We start from the raw sequence: 17,585 nt of genomic DNA, 5'->3' as shown, positions 1-17,585 counted from the left end.
CAAACTATACTACAAAGCAGTAATTATCAAAAGTATCTGGTACTGGCAAGGAAATAGAGTGGTGGATCAGTGAAATATATTAGGTACAATGGACACAGTATTAAAAGAGCTTAATGATCTAGTGTTTGATAAATTCAAAGACTTCAACTTCTGAGACAAGAACTCACTATTGACAAAAACTATTGGAAAAACTGGAAAACATTATGGCAGATGTAATATATAGACCAATATACCATATATCAAGATAAGGTTAAAATGGATACATGATTTAGACATAAACATTGATATCATAAGCAAATTAGGAGAACAAAGAATAGTTTATCTATCAGATCTGTGGAGAAGGGAAGAATTTATGACCAAATAAGAGATAGAGAGCATTACAAAATGTAAAATGAATAATTTTGGTTATATCAAAAAAGTTTTTGCTCAAGCAAAACCAATGCAAGTATGATTAAAAAGAAAGCAGAAAACTGGGGAACAATCTTTATGGCAAGTGTCTCTCTAAGGGCCTCATTTATCAAATATGAATCAAATTTGTAAGAATACATGTCATTCCCCAATTGATAAATAGTCAAAGAATATGAACAAACAGTTTTAGATAAAGAATTCAAAGCTGTCTATAGTCAGATGAGAAAATGCTGTAGAGAAATGCCAATTAAAACAACCCTGAGGTACCATCTCATATCTATCAGACTAGCTAATATGAAATAAAAGGAAAATGATAAATGTTAGAGAGGACTAGGAAAATTGGGACACTAATTCATTGTTGGTGGAGGTGTGAATTGATTCAACTTTTGTGAAAAACAATTTGGAACTATGCCCAATGGACAATCAAACTGTGTTTACAGTTTGATACAGCAATATCACTACTAGGTCTATATCCCAAAGAGATTTTTAAAATGGAAAAATAATCTACTTGTACAAAAATACTTATAACATTTCTTTTTGTGGTAGTCTGAGGGGATGACCATCAAATGAGCAAAGTGTGGTATCATGAATGTAATAGAATGATTTCAGAAAAAAAAAATTAAAAAATACTTACATTAATTGATGCACAGCAAAGTGAGTTGAACCAGGAAAACATTGTACAGTGTAATAGCAATATTGTATGATGATCAAATTTGCTAATTCCAAGCTTAGCTTCCATGCTTAGCTAATTCCAAGCAAGACAGTGATCCAAAACAATTCCAAAGGTCTCAAGAGAAAAACTACTATTCATAACCAGTGAAAGAAGTGAGGATATATGAATGCAAATCAAACATACAATTTTCACTTTATTTTATGAATGTGAGTGTGTGTGTTTTAGGGGGTAGGGTTCACTTCTTTCACAACATGACTAAATGTGTATGATATAGAAAATTTAAAGCTCAAAAAATTTAAATGTATGTTAAAATCTGTCTTTAAATGTAATTAGAAAAAATAAAATACTATAAAAAATAAAGTGGGAAAAAAAATAAAGTGGGATACACATCTAAAAATCAGACAACCTCACTATCAGAATGTCTCTTTCTATAATCCTTTCTATAATATATGAATGTCTCATATATCTCCAACATTCCCATAAAATAACAAGATAGATTTTGTCAAATTCTTTTCTACAATGTAGATAAACAATAACTAAAGACTTCCCTAAATGTAGCAGTCTAGTATTGTCACAAAAAAAAAAAAAAAAAAAAGGAAAAGAAAAAGAAAATGTTTGGCATGACCTTTTTTTGATGAAATTTTTGTAATCTTTTCCTATTCTAGATACTCATGAAGTATCATTAATAATTCAATCCACATGTCTATTCTATTGGTCTATAGATGACAGATTTTACTCACTTCCCCTTTTTGTAATGTTTAGGGAAATATTTTCTCTTTTCTAAATCTCTAGTATCTTTCCAGTTCATAATATTTCAAAGATCACAAATAGTAACCAGCAGAGGCTTGAAAAGGCAACTGAATTTCAAAATTTTGGGGTATTTGTCTATTGCTGCCTTCTTGATATCACAATCTTTTGGATTTTTAACAAATTGTTCATATGGAGTTATGTGATATTTTCTATCTGTTATAAAATTCTAACAGGAGAAGCATTCACTTAAATGAGACTTGGGGCATTGTGAGTAATTTTGAACCTGAAAATAGAAAGATTACTGAGATTGCAGATTAGAATGCTGTTACATTAAAAAATTATGAATAGTATGAACTCATAAAAGAGTGAGAAATTAGGGGGAGGTGTAAAGAGTACAAGTTTGCAAAAAGCTTGGTGTGATTCTCATTTAAACAAAACTGCTTAATACAGTTGAAGATAAAACCAAAAAGAAGATTAAAAATGAAACAGATATGTCAGCATTTCTATAATACTTTTTTTTAAATCAATGACAGTAAACTAGGCACATTTAGATTCTAACATCTCAATCCCCAAGGTATTAAATGAAGAATTAGAAACAGAATAATAAAGACATGAGACCAAGATCTTTATTCAAAATGATGAGGAATATAGTTAGGCAGGGAGTAGGGACAATAACTTTGACTTTCTTAAACTCTTCCCCTTGGAAGTGACTTTTTTTTTTTTTAACCAGTTTACCAGTTTGAAAACTGGTAGATTTTGAACTCCAGAGCTAAGATGATGAAACTGATTAACTCCTGAGTTTTAGGAGCCATTGGCTTATAGTTTAATCTTCAGATATGAAAATTTGGGAGATATATATAGAATGCTAACAATAAGCTAATGTGATTTCTTTCAGAAAAATCAGAAAATCAATTGGCCCACATCCTGGACCAAAAAGAAGAGTGCAAAGAAAAACCCAATGCTAAAGTTATAACATAATTGACAAGGCTCTGTTTTTTATTGTAAAGCTTTGCACCTAGAGCTGAGAATCTCTCCTTAGGAAAATAAGAAATAGCCAAGATATCAAGATGGCAATGAGGTAGTATAGTACATAAATTTCTGGGCCTGGAAAAAGAAAGACCTGAGTTTAAATACAGCATTAGACACTAACTGTGTCACTCTTGGCAAGTCACGTAACTTCTGCCTCAGTTTCCTCAACTGTAAAATAGACATAATAGTACCTACCTCTCAGGATTGTTATGAGGATAAAATCACATATTTGTGAAATGTTTATCATAGAATATATAGTAAACACTGTATAAATGTTTGTTCCCTTCCCTCTCTCTTCTCGCCAAAAGTCTGAGAAAAGAATATCAGGAGAATTTTTGCTGGCCCTAAAATAAGGGCTTTTTCTAAAAGAACAGGAAAAGGAATGTGTGAAGGTTTAAATCTGAAAGAACACAGCAGCACCTATTCTCTTAAAATGAGAGCTAAGGATTTAGCTAAGGAAAAAGTTTGTGATTACCTGCTAAGCAAATATCAAGTAGAGCAGCATCTTAGTCAAGAATACAGATATGTGTCCAGTAGAATAATATCTAATAGAGACCATTTATCAAGGAGAATAGGGTCTAGCAAAGTAGCACCTAGATGATACCGTAAGAAACAGTGAGATGATATCACTCCCAGACACAAGCAACCTTACAACATTGAAGATATGCTATCCCTCTAGAAAAGAATCTTAGTCATATGTGCATGCCTCTCTAAAAGCACTGTAGCTGCATATTTTCTCTATGTGTACACCCTAGCTGCGTGTGCTCCCTTTGTACATATCCCTCCACATATATTCTTTATATGTGTCTACTCTTCCCACTAATGTAATATGTGTGCATCTAGTTTATAGGGTGATTTTTTGTTGTTACTTTTCTTAACTATTCATTTCATTATTCTGTTTTGATTTAATTGTGTGATCTTGCTGACTATTAATGATAAAAACAATGGGGTCTTATATATGTAAATGTTGTTTCCCTATTAAAATGGGGGAAACAACTGTTTCATTCTTGTCTTTGTATCCCTACTATTTAGCTGCTCTTTCATTTAGTTGCAATTTCTTTGCATTTTCCGCTTTCATTTATAGTGAAGACATTCATATTGATATGTATATACCAATGAGATCATAGACATGGCAAAATACTAAAGTATTCACAGCATGCTTGGTCCTATGATGGACTTTGAAGATAGAGAGACAAGCATCTTCAAGTGTACCAATGACCAAACTGCTGAATGAACTTTGAGATTTGTGGCACTTGAAAAATGTTAATAAGGGACAGCTAGGTGGTACAGTGGATAGAGCACTAACCCTGAAGTCAGGAGGACTTGAGTTCAAATCTGACCTCAGACACTTAACACTTCCTGGCTATGTGACCCTGGGCAAGTCACTTAACCCCAATTGCCTCAGGAAAGAGAAAGAAAGGAAGGAAGGAAGGAAAGAAGGAAGGAAGAAAGGAAGGAAGGAAGGGAGAGAGGAAGGAAGGGAGAGAGTAGGAAAGAAAGAAAAAAGAGAAAGAAAAAAGAAAGAGAAATAAGAGAAAAAAGAAAAGAGAAAGAAAGAAGAAATATTAATAATATCAATTCATGAAAAAGTAAGAAAGACAAATTGTGTATGACATCCAGTTAAGCAAAATCATTCCAAGAGCTGAAGTATGTAGAGCAGTAAAATGCTGCAATAAGTTCTGTGAATAAAGAAGTTTGGTCTGGCACATGTATAAAGAATGGATTAGAGGGGAATAGAAAGGAGACAGAAAGACTTAAGAAACTATAGCTAACTTGCTCCAGGCAGGTAGTAATGAGAGCAGGCATTAGAGACAGAGAACAGAAAGGATAGGAAGATACTCAAGACATCATAGAGATAGAATCAATAGAACTTGGTGACTGCCTGCATATGAAAGATAAAGAATGGGGGAGAAAACTATGAAAATGTCATGGCTTTGACCATCAGAGACTGGAAATACATTATAACCCTGAGAGAAATGAAATCTAAAGAAAAAGAAGATAAAATGGGAAAGCTGATAAGCCTGATTCTGAATGTATTGAGTTTGAGGAGTGATAGACATCCTGGTTAAGATATTCTGAGAGCAAATGGAGGCTGGGGTCTGGAACTGACAAGACATACATGTCTGCATTTGTTGCTTTTCAGTCATTCAGTTCTTTGAGTCTTCATGACTCTGTGGACCATAGCACACCAGTACAATCCATAGAGTTTTATTGACAAAGGTATCGAAAAGGTTTGCTCTTTCCTTCTCTAGTGGATTAAGGCAGAGATTAAGTGATTTGTCCAGTCACACAGTTAGTAAATGTCTGAGACCACATTTGAATTCAGATCTTGGTCCAGCCCTCCATCCAGTAAGCTGCCCAGCTGCCCAGAATCAAATCTGAGAGAGTAAAAAAGATGGCCATAGCCAGCAGTGTGGAAAGAGAAGAGTTGAGAGCCAGGGACAGAACAAGTTTATTTCTATGCTATTGCCCAACTGAAGAGCCAGAAAAACATATGATGGGTGTTGCCACATATTTATTTTTTAAAACCAAAATAAAAAAAAATAAGCCCAACTCAATTGAAGCCAATTTCCCCAAATTAATTTTTAGAATGAAAAACTCTCTCATTTCCCATGCTCTCCAACTTTAAAATGAATTCACTCTCTTTGGGAATTGGAGTGTCTGCCAACCTGCTGACAACTTATGGAGCATGCTAAGCTGTTGGAACAATTTGACCCTAGAGTTTGCAAAATACATCATCCCCACAAATCAGGGGTCACAATGACCACCTTTTAAGCCACTGGTGCCCCTCAATACATTCCCCAAGGACACATTGAGCTAAATTAAAGTTTCCAGTAAGCTTTAGCATTTGCCAGGGGAAATGATGTAGTATGGCACATTTGAACTAACCTTGGCCTGGGAAGAAGGAGGTTTGACCTGGATTCTAATCACAACTTCACCATTACTTAGTTGGGTGGCCATGGCTAAGCTGACCTCTCTGGGGCTCTCTTTACTTTAAAAATGTTTGATTAGAATAGATCTTTAAGATTCCTCTCAGCTCCTAGCATGCTTTATTCCTTACATATTATAACTTAAGATCCCTTCTAGTTCTAACATTCCAAGTCCTAAGGAACATTTTAGCTATACTACCCTATGTTCTAACATCCTGCTTGCTAATATTCTCTGCTCTAGTGTCCTGTCCACTTCTAACATTCTATGATGATATCATATAACTAGTTTATAACACCAAGGTGCTTATCTTATGTCTAGTTCAATTTTGATTCTTCTTTCTTTGGACTTCAGCTCCACTTGGCGATCCTATCAGCCAACATTTTAAAATATGAGTTCATTCCCTCACTAATCATTGCCAACCTTCCTGAAGTTTCAGACAGTGTCCCTTTAATTTCATAAAACTAAGCAGCAACATCCATATGTGGGGGGTTGTTGGTTTTAAGTTTTTTAATTTTTTTTTGGACTCATTCTGAGTGTGATATGTTCTGGAGAATGTTTTTCATAGCAAGGAAAAACTCAATTTTTTTTTCCACATTGGGATGTGTCAAACACAATTTATACCCATACATAATTCATCCCTTAAAATAAATACCGAAACCCAAGAGAGGAGAGGCTGCCGCAGAATTTCTAACAGGGGAAATTGTCTCCTTTCCCCATCCCACCATCAAGTAAATGAAAGCCAAGGAGTGAACTCCAGCTCCAAGCCCGGGCCCAGGCTGAGTAATGTAGCAGACTTTTTTTTTTTTTTTTACGGGCCTCTTTTGTGTCTGTTGAACTGTTGCTCTGTCTTGAGTAAAATCTCCTGCAATAGAAAGTAGAAAGCCTCAATTAAAACCACCTGCTGGCCTTTGTCAGCTGAGCTTAATGCTGTCAAATAACTTTGAGCTCTTTAAGCCAATACAAGTCATTAAGCAAGAGGTGAATTAGAGATTCCACCGATAGCAGCCATCCATAATCAATTGATATCTTCCTCTGCCAGAGGCAGGTATCTGAGTAGGACACCTCCCCCACATGCAGCCCCAACCTTGCTCCCCCCTCAAGTCCTGGAGTTGGGGGGAGGAAGGAGGGAGACCTCTACCCCTGGATCTCATTAGGTCTGAGGAATACCAGGTCTGGGGTAGCACTGAAAGGCGGTCAGTAGGCCTATCCATTAATAACTCTCTGGTGCGCTGCGCATTGTAATTGTCAGACTGCAATTTACAGTAATCCTCCAATGCAAAAGCTTAAATAGCTGCAGCTGATTTGAAATTCATACACCCAGTTGAAAGAGAGAAGAACAAGATGCGTGGGTCAAAAGGCCAAACTGTGCAAGTGTGTGTGCTGAGTGACAGACATTTTAGTGCTAGCCTGGGACCATATTTTAAAAGGTCACTGAAAACTTTTGGCTTGGGCCCTCTGACAAACAATGAACTTTCCATATATTTATTTGCCATCTCTTTGTTTTTACAGCAAGCAGAATAAATGAGTTAAATGACGTTGTGCGGGCCTGCACATTGTCAGCACAGGTTATAAGTCATTATTAAATGCCATCAAATCAGACCAAGCCCGGTTGAGGCAATGAGACTAAAAGTTATTTGCATTCCTTCTGTCATAAAAAATCATATCCCCTTACCCAAGACTTTCGTTTCTTTATTAAATGCAGCCACAAGAGTATTTCAGGTCTGGCAATATAAGCTCAGGAAACCCTCTTCTGTATAACTCAGTGTAACAGCTTAGAACCGATTCCACTAAAAAGTCCCAGTTGAGTGTATCTGGGCACTCAATCAAGACATACATATTACTTTTAAATAAGATTAGCTTTTATATTTTGCTGCTTAAGTTAAAACTTTCATGTCGTTCTCTCATTTTATGTAAACTCCTGCATAATTCTGTTTTAGTGAACACTTCAAACAAATTAAAAACCTCAAGCTGGACACATCTTGAACAAAAACTTTCCTAATGGCCTTGCAATCTGTTTGCTGACATGAAAACACTTTCAAATAAGATGGATTTTCCCGTCATCACCCTGGCTTTGTAATTATAGCAGAGGGCCATTAAGCCTTTGGTTACAATGGCAAAAGCAGTATCTCTAGGGTTGCAAAGAATATTTGACAAACAGCTTACAAGTGACCTGGACCATCTGTTTAAAAAATTGTTTGTTCCTATCAACTGCCAATTGAATTTAGTATTAATTATAAAATGGAAATCAATCAACCCAAGGGATTTTCAAAGGCTTACAGAGAGAAAGGGGGTAGGTAGAGTAGAAGACAAAAACTTGGAATCATAAAATGATTAGTGCTAGAAGGGCTATAACATTATAATATGGAATATCAGAATCAGGAAGCTTAGAATCAGAACCATATCATGTCAGAACCTTGCAGTCACAGAACCTAGAATATCAGAGTTAGGATGAGGATTTCAAATCACTGAATCATTGTTAGAGCTGGAAGAGGCTTTAGAACAGAATATAGAATATCAGAATTGTAAGTAGCCCTGTTAACATAGAAGCATCATCTAGGTCAAAGTCTCATTTTACAGAGGAGATAACTATGATTTAGTTTTAGCAAAATTTAGTGACTTACCCAACATCCCAATAAAAGTTTCATCTGAATCTGGAACCCAGATCATCTAATTTCAAATCTACTGCTATTTCAGCTTCCTTTTAGGTTCCAGCTACCAACTTAAAAAAAAAAAAAAATCATCAGTTCAGGAAAATCACCAGAGAATAAACTATTTATACCCTTATTCATATTAGTTTATTCTGGAAATATTAAAAATTGGCTGTCATGGTATCTTCTCACTCTGAAATGTTCAAGAGAAACTGAATGAGTAAAATATTAAATATTTCATCCTTTCATAATTTGAAAAATACATCCTTGGCCAATAGTAAAGTTTGGGCCAGTAGGAGAATTTTTTTTTTAAATGAACAGCAAGCAATTTTACTCCCCATTCAGAATGCTAATCAAATGAAAGCCATATTCAAGTTTGTTCCACCTTGGCTTGATTTCTTCATCTTAACAAGCCTGGTGAAGAGACAGTTCGGATATCATAGAAAAAGAGATCATTAGGGCTGGCAGGAGCCTTAAAAACCATCTAATCCAACTCCTTTATTTTACATAGACCCAGAGTGGCTAAGTAATATATTCAGTCACAGAGCCAGTCAATAAAAAAAGTCAGAAACAGAAATATATTCTTACAATTTAATATACACACTTTAGCATCCTGATCAAGATTATGAGCTAAAGTTCATTTAACTACATGAATCATAGAGTGTCAGAGCTGGAAAGGACCTTAGAATCATGAAGCATAGAATGTTAAAGTTGGAAGGTAACTTAGAGAAAATCTAGTTTAACTCCTTTCCCGAATTAATAGACGAGGAAACTAAGGGCTTGGCGGTGGTGGAGGTTAGAGATAGGTTAGAGACAATGCTGAGAACCATGATCTTTTCTGTTTTGCCACCAAAATAAATGTACTTATTCCCAAGGCTGCACCTTAAATAATTTCTTACATTTACTCCAAATCTATTTTTCTGTGCATTAATAATAATAATGATAATAGCTAGCATTTATATGAGGCAGCAAGTGGTTTATTGAAGTGAGCACAAGTCAGGAAGACATCTTCCTGAATTCAAATCTACCCTCAGATACTTACTGTATGACCCTAGGCAAATCATTTAACTCTATCTCAGTTTCCACATAAAATGAGCTGGAAAAGGAAATGGTAAACCACTACAGTATCTTTGCCAAGAAAACCCAAAATGGGCTCCTGAAGAGTCCAACTTAACTGAAACAATATAGCACTTTTAGATCTGCAAACAACTTTGCAATTTTATACTTACTAGGAGATAAGTATTATTATTATCTCCATTTTACAGAGACGAAAACTAAGTCAGATAGAAGACAAGTGACCTGCTCAGGGTCACACATCTAAGTATCTAAGGCTGATTTTGAACTCAGTTCTTCCTGACTGCAGATCCAGCACTTTATTCATTGTAAACTGTCATAGCCATTAACATAAGTGTGCCTGAAGATGGAGATTCAATCGTGTTCATGCCATCAACTAGCTTTGTGACTTTGAACAATATAGCACTCTGTATGGGCTTAAATTTTCTCATCTGTAAAATAACCACATTAGAATGGATTATCTCTGAGGCCTCTTCTAGCTTTAACATTCACTGAGTCTATGAATATCCGGTTTATTTTACCATGTCAGGGAAAAAAAAAATTTGGCTAAAATGAAGCATTTTTTTTTTTACTGGAAAGGTCAAATGCCAGCAGCATACTTGACACGCATAGAAAATCTTCTTGTTAAGCCCAGCAAAATTAGTACCTTATGAGAAAAACTGGACTTTCCAAAGCACCTGACTAAATATTTCATAAATGCTACAAACAGCAAATGACTCCAGTAGATTCACTGGATTTACAACCATCAAACTATATTAAATTTACAAGATCAAGATTTATCACCTATTAAATGGAACCTTGTTTTAATAATATCTTGCACTCGATCCCAAAGGATCTCAAATGCTTTATACCCGTCACCATGGTGCTACCCCATCATTCAGAGCATAGGAGTGAAAGAATCCATTACACTGCAATCTTTTGGACTTATTTTCCCATCAGGAATGAATGGCAACAGCTGTTCGGGAACAGTGAAGGAACCTCCAAATCCAATTCAGAAAAAGAACACATAACTTTAGAGCAGATAAAATATGGAATCGTAGTCATGCTACAGAGAGGAAAAGGAATATTGGTCCATACCTGTATGATCTTCTCCAAGTTGCTTCATTTCTCTGGGCCATGGTTTGACAGGCTTGGTCTAGATGACTTTGAAGATCCCTTAGGGCTTTGAATCTATGACTAAATAAAATGTTTACAAGTTGATGTGAACCTTAGAATGGTACCAAATCCATACCAAAGAGGTGGGAAGCACAGGGACTAAACCACACACTTGTAGGTCACAAATCGAGTTAGAAAATCACATAATAACTATCTATAATCTATGAAATTTTTATCTTTATTTTTGGAAATATTTTCCCAGTTATATTTTGATCAAATTTAGGGTATATGTTTGACTGCTCTGACCTAGAATATGTACTAGGACACAGGATTTCAGAACTGAAAGAGATCTTAGTAAACAGATTCTTCAGTCCTGGGCTGTTGAAACTAGAAGAAGCTCCATCTTTCTACATGTTTTTATGGATAGGAGATAGAGCTATCAAATGATAGTTATTATCAACAACATAATTTTTTAAAAGAGAGAAACATTGGAACAGGGGGCTCAGAAAACCTGAGTTTTATTCCCATTTTTTTGGTTACTAATTAGCTGCTTGACATCACTTAGGTGAACTAGAAACTCCTCATTTACAAAATCAAGGGATTAGGATAGGCTCTGAAATCCTTAATAACCCTAAAATTTTATGTTTTAAGTCTTTCCCAGCTGTAAAATTCAAAAGCATTAAGGTCCTTTTTGGTACTAACATTCTATGTTCCTTTCTAGCACTAACGTTCTATGACTAAAGTAAGACCCTGGAAGAAGCACGATGAAAGCACAAATGTTATTCACGCTACAACAAACACATGCTTTGGCAGTACCTCCCCTCTGTCAAAGCAATCAATCGCCTTTACCAAGTCCAGTTCTGGAAATGTTAGCTTGTGATTTGATATGTATATAACTAAAAATTATAATTTTGGCTTCCTGGGAAAACTGATGTAGTCCATTATTCCAAAATCGGCAGAAGTAAAATCTAACCACCAAATGAGACACAATCCAGGCTCTGGGCTTTTAGAACTTAAAATTTGAGCAGACTTTTCCAGAATAGTAACTGTTTGCCCATCAACACATTTTAAAGAAAAATGGGCAGAAAACCAGGAAGGCAAGGTGGCACAGCAAATACATCAAGAATCTAAAGAAGCTGGGTTCAAATATGGCACCAGACTTACTTGCTGTGTGACCTTGGGCAAGTGCCTCAGTTTCCTCCTTTTTAAAATACTTAGAATAAGGATAAATTTGAAATTAATTGTAGAGCTCTTTGCAAATCTAATAAAATCTAACTATTATTGTTCTTAATTTTACTCTTATTATTAGGTTGATGCCATTCACTTGAAAAATCTGTTCTACTCCTATGGTCTCATTTAGCATTATAACTCCATATAGTATCTAACCATTTGACTTGCACACAAATCATAGCACATTAAAAAACAAAGTTCACAGACTCATAGCATTTAGAGCTGGAAGAGACTTTGAGATTATTTAATATAATATTTTCATTTTGCAAATAACTAAGGCCCAGAGTACCCAAAATACTTAACCCCAAATCAGACAAATAGTAAGAAGAATGTTTAGCTTTAATCTCAATCCTCTGACTTGACTCAGGACTTATCCCCATAGCTAGGTTCCAAGGAGTGAAAATAATGAAACATTTGAAGTGGTCTATGTGACCATTTCAAAGTCAGTTTTTACTCGTGTAAACTCTACATGACCCCATTTGGTTTGTTTGGAATTTTGTTTTTGGTTTTTTGACAAAGATACTGGAGCGGTTTGTCATTTGCTTTTCCAGCTCATTTTACAAATGAAGAAACTGAGGCAGTTAAGTGACTTGCCCAAAGTCACATAGCTAATAAGTATCTGAGACTAATTTGAACCTGTCTTCCAAACTCTAGGCCTAACGCTCTATCTAGTGTGCTATCTGGCTGTCCCCCAAGTTTATTTGAAGTTACAATTCTATAAAACATGATTCTAGTCCAATGGAAAGATGCTGTATAAATTCAAAAATATAATGTGAAGAGGGAGGATTCTGGGAAGATGGCAAAGTATGTGGGTAAATTTCAACCTCTCCAGCTTTCCCCCACAATTAGAACAAATTTGTCCTTCAGAGCAAACATAGATTGGTGAAAAATCAAGAAGACTTGGGACAGAACAAGGGTTCTCTGGACACAAGCCAAGATCCAAAGAAATATCTCAAGCTGGGGATTAATCCAAGTGAAGTGCAAACACCTCTGGGCTAGATCCACAGAAGCATCAAGGGGGAACCTTTAGCACTAGCTGGGTGTGCCTGGAGCCTCAGCAGGAACCACAGAAACTTTCATCTCCTAGACAGTGAAGGGAGGGGGAAGGGTGTCTGAGACTGGGAAGACTGAGGGAGCCTCAGCTGATTAAGAATACCAGGCCCATCTGTGCTGCTGAGATTCAGCCCTGGGTAAGAAGGAACCAGCAGACCCAATGAGTGTAGAAGCAGTGAGGCAGGGATGTTGTCAACACTGGCTGAAGGGTAGAGCTTTTGGTTTAGGGTTCCAGGTCAGAGAAGAGAGCAGAAGTGATGCTAGAAGCATCATACTACCCACTCCACGATTAGAGGTGCTTACAGGAATACTTATCATTTAAAAAATAATGAATGCAAAGAAGAAAGAACCCAACCATAGAAACCTATGGGAGTACAAAAGACCAAGGCTCATTTTCAAAAGAGGACACTGAAGTGAAAAAAGCTGCTTCTGCTCCAAAGAGCAACATTAATTGGCTCCCTATACCCAGAGAAAATGTATAGAAGAACTCCAAAAATAATTTAAAAATCAAAGGAGAGACATTGAGGAAAAAATAAAAAAACTACTCAAGAAAAACAAGATTATAAAAAATAAAATTTATCCAACTAGAAAATAAGATACAAAATCTTAAAGATGAAAATAACTCTTTGAAAATTAGAATTGAGCAAAAGAAAGCTGGTAAAGCTATAAGACACCAAGAATATAAAGAATGAAAAAATAGAACAGAGTATGAAACATCTTAGAAAAACAACAGAGAACAGATCAAGAAAAGAAAATATAAGAATACCTGAAAGTTGTGACCAAAAAAATGCACCTTGACACAATAATGCAAAAAACCCCAAAAAAGCCCACCAAGAAAACTATCCTAGATAGAATATGAGGGAAAAGTAGAAACAAAAAAGAATTCACTGATCACCACCTCAAAGAAGTCTTTTGTGGAAAACACATAGGAATATTATTGCCAAATTTCAAAACCTCTGGATCAAAGAGAAAATTTTGCAAGAAACAAGTAAAAAAGCAATTCAAATATGCTGGAGTTACTATTAGAATTGAATAGAACTTAGTAACAGTCACAATAAAAGACCCACAGGTCTGGAATCACATATGTAGGCAATCAAAAAAAACTAGGCCTGTGGCCATAAATTTCAAAACTATCCATATTGAATGAAAAAAATGGACATTCAATGAACTTTCAGATTTTCAGGACTTTTTCAACCAAAATCTGAATTTAATAGAAAATTTAACACATAAGAACCAATATCTGAGAAATTAGCATGGGCAAATTGTTTATGGTTTTTACATGAAAATGTGTATCATATGTTGAAGACTGACATCAGGTATCTGGGTAGTTCAAAAGATTTATACAAATGAAGTGCAGAGGAAGAAACAAACACTGAGGCATTAGAGAAGGGGAAAGGGCTCATAGTTCTGAAAACCTACTCACATCAGGAATGGGTTAAATAGACAATACTATATAAATACCATGAAGGATATAACACCCTCCAAAATCTATAAAGAAATAAGAAGGCAGGATGGAGAGAAGGGAAAGCAAAGAGTAGGGGAAGAAGACAGGGGAGGGATCCATGGGGTGGGAAAAGTTAAGTAATAGCAAGGCACAAATAAGGAGCACAAGTAGAAGAATTAGCAGGGATAGGAAAGAAGAGATATATACAAACACTATAAAAAGAAGCAGGAATGAATATAGATGTATGTATGTGTGTCAGTCTGTGGATGAGTAAGATATATGTGTGTGAGTTTGTTTTTTGTCATTATCTATAAATATATCTGAGCTTAACTACAGACTGCTTGAAAAAGGTGGGGAATAAAAAGGATAAAAAAAATAAAGTTTAAAAGTACATAGCAACAAAAGAACAATCTACAAGAAAGAAAAGATGGACACTCATGAATATAATTTTTTCTACTATTATATAGCCTTTCTTGAACTGGAAATTTGTTATATATTTTGAATCCTCTGTGATGTTCTTCTGGGCATATGACAATGTTCTGTTTTTGTTCTTGTTTTTGTTTTTAATAAAAATAAATAAAGCAGGCCCTCTATAACAAGGTAGCAGTAGCTGTACAGTAACCAGAGGTGCAGCTTTTCAGGACATAACTGAACTTCATTACCTATTCCTGGGAAATAGAAAAGGATATAATGTGAAGATTGGAGCCAATCTAAATCTTACCAAAAAGGAGTTTTTTTCAGTAATGTTACAAAAGTTGCCAAAGCAATGGATAGAATCATGATACATATATATTTAGTTATGCAAATAATCATTTGAATCTTAATAGACAATTAATAGTAGCATCTCTATTTCACAACCGAGGAAACCTGCCTGGAAAAGTTAAGTGGCAGAGCTGGAGCCATCCAGAATAATGGCCTTTTCTATCCATTGCTTTGGCAACTTTTGTAACATTACTGAAAAAAACTCCTTTTTGGTAAGATTTAGATTGGCTCCAATCTTCACATTATATCCTTTTCTATTTCCCAGGAATAGGTAATGAAGTTCAGTCATGTCCTGAAAAGCTGCACCTCTGGTTACTGTACAGCTACTGCTACCTTGTTAATAATAATGTATATAATAATGTATATAAAGCAATTCTTCTCTCCTGGGATGAGAGATAGGCCCATCCTAACATTGTTTTATAATCAACTATTATCCTCAAATTAGAGGCATTTTTAACCCTTCTTCACTTCCCTCTGAGGTTGTAATGAACTAAGCTTTGTAAAATTCAATTACAGATACATGTTTTGATGTTTGTTTTCATCACTGTAAATGTGTTCCAATTCAAATATCACCTCCTCCATGGTTTTCCTCATTTTCCTCTCCCTATCCCAATCCCTCCCTAGATTTCATACACTTCTTTACTCTGCTTTTCTATTGCATTTAATGTTAACTATATTGCTGGTAGTGTGCTATGCATTGGGGATACAATAATTATACTTTACACAATCCAAATGAATTTAATTCCTACTATTTTTCATCTAGCTCTCAGCATACATTCTGATGGTAGAAGTAGTGAGAAGCCTAGATTTGAATTCTGGCTTTGCCTCTTATCTCTATAACTGGGCCAATCATCTCCTTTCTCTGGGACTTGATTTCTTTCTCCATAAAATAAGGGATTGAACTAGAGAGCTTTTATATCCCAGTTCTAAAATCTCAGGAGCAAAAATTAAGATGTTCAATCATTCAATCCACAAATATTATTAAAGTTCTATATGCCAAATGCTGTATCCTTAAGGATACAGATAATAAAAATGAAACTTTTGTCTCCTTTTGTATCCCTAGTGCTTAGCATAGTGCCTAGCTTAAAAAATGTTTGATTGATGGAAACAAACCCTGCTCTCACACACTTATATCCTATTGGAGAACATATATGTATAGAAGCCGATACAGAATAAATAAAACTATAAGGCAAATACAAGATAATTAGAGAGGGAAGAGACAATTGGAAAAAGCAAAAAAAAAAAAAAAAAGCCTTATAGAGAAGTATTTGAATAAGGTTTTGAAGAGAGGGATTTTATTACATAGGGGTGAAAAGGAAGTATATTCCAAGCATGGGCAATAACTATTTCTAAGCACAGAGACAGCGCAATAGTTGCCTTATGTACAGAAAAGAGAGGTCAATATGACTGGATTGAGAGTGTGAGAAAATGAGTAATGTTATGAAAGTGGAAAGATTGAGTCCAGTTAGGAAGGGCTTTAGGAGCTAAACAAAGGAGTTATTTTATACTAGGCTCCTAGGAAAGTCATTGGAGTTGAGTGAGTAGGACAGTGACACAGTCAGATGTCACAGTCAGATGTCCACTTTAGGAAGATCAGTTTAGTAGCTATGTGGAAGATGGAATGGAATAAGTAGAGACTTGAGCCTGGGAGACTGTTTAGGAAGCCATTGTTATTATTTTAGGTAATAAGAGCCTATGGTAGCTCTATAAGCAGAGAAAAACAGATAGATGCAAGAAATGCTGGAGGGGCAGATAGCAAGATTTAGCAACATATTAGCAATATGGTGTGCAAGAAAGTAAGGAGTAAAGGATAAGGCTGAGGTTATATGCCTGGCAGATTAAAAGGATACAGTTGTCTTCAATAGAAATAGTGGGTTTGGAAGAGGTTTGGGTTTGGGAAGGGAACAAAATGAGGCTGTGTTTTAGACATGATAAGCTTGAGACATCTGTGAGATATATTATTTCCTTTGGTAAAAAAAAAAAAAAAATGCCACTAAAAAAGGAAATGGCAAATAATTCCAGTATCTTAACTAAGAAAACCCTATGGATAACATGGTCCATGGAATCATGAAGAGTGGCACACTATTAATGATTGAAAAACAACAAAAAAGTATTTTTGAAAGGGAAATATATTGTGACTACATATAGAGAACTTGTCTTGGTCCTCACAAGAAAGTACACAACAGGGCAGGTAGATGGCACAGTGAATTAAAAAATCGGTCCTGGAGTCAGGAGGACCCGAGTTCAAATGTGACCTCAGACACTTACTGGCTTTATGACTCTAGGTAATCCTGATTGCTTCCAAAAAGAACAAAAATAAAACAAACAAACAAAAAAAAAATAATACAAAGGGTAGACTTACTATATTAGGGTCAACACTTTTTGTCATACCAACTAGACAAATTGCTAAGTAACAGAGCAAAGTCAAAACTGAACAGTAATCCACCTATCAACTTAAAATTCTATAACCCCTACAGGGTTTCTTTCT

At 35.5% G+C, this 17,585-nt stretch overlaps 1 long non-coding RNA gene across 1 annotated transcript; it reads right to left on the bottom strand.

The window, feature by feature from the left end:
• Positions 1 to 5,311: 5,311 nt before the first annotated feature.
• Positions 5,312 to 10,795, bottom strand: LOC127546509 (uncharacterized). The gene is made up of 3 exons (XR_007950032.1): positions 10,591 to 10,795; positions 8,413 to 8,510; positions 5,312 to 6,653 (listed from the first exon to the last, which is right to left on the bottom strand). It is a non-coding gene; the product is annotated as an uncharacterized LOC127546509 (long non-coding RNA).
• Between the last annotated feature and the right edge of the window lie 6,790 nt (positions 10,796 to 17,585).

The sequence above is a fragment of the Antechinus flavipes genome, chromosome 2, assembly GCF_016432865.1.
Source record: "Antechinus flavipes isolate AdamAnt ecotype Samford, QLD, Australia chromosome 2, AdamAnt_v2, whole genome shotgun sequence".
NCBI lineage: Eukaryota > Metazoa > Chordata > Mammalia > Dasyuromorphia > Dasyuridae > Antechinus > Antechinus flavipes.
Note: the sequence above shows the minus strand (reverse complement) of the source record. Positions and strands in the feature narration are given on the sequence as shown.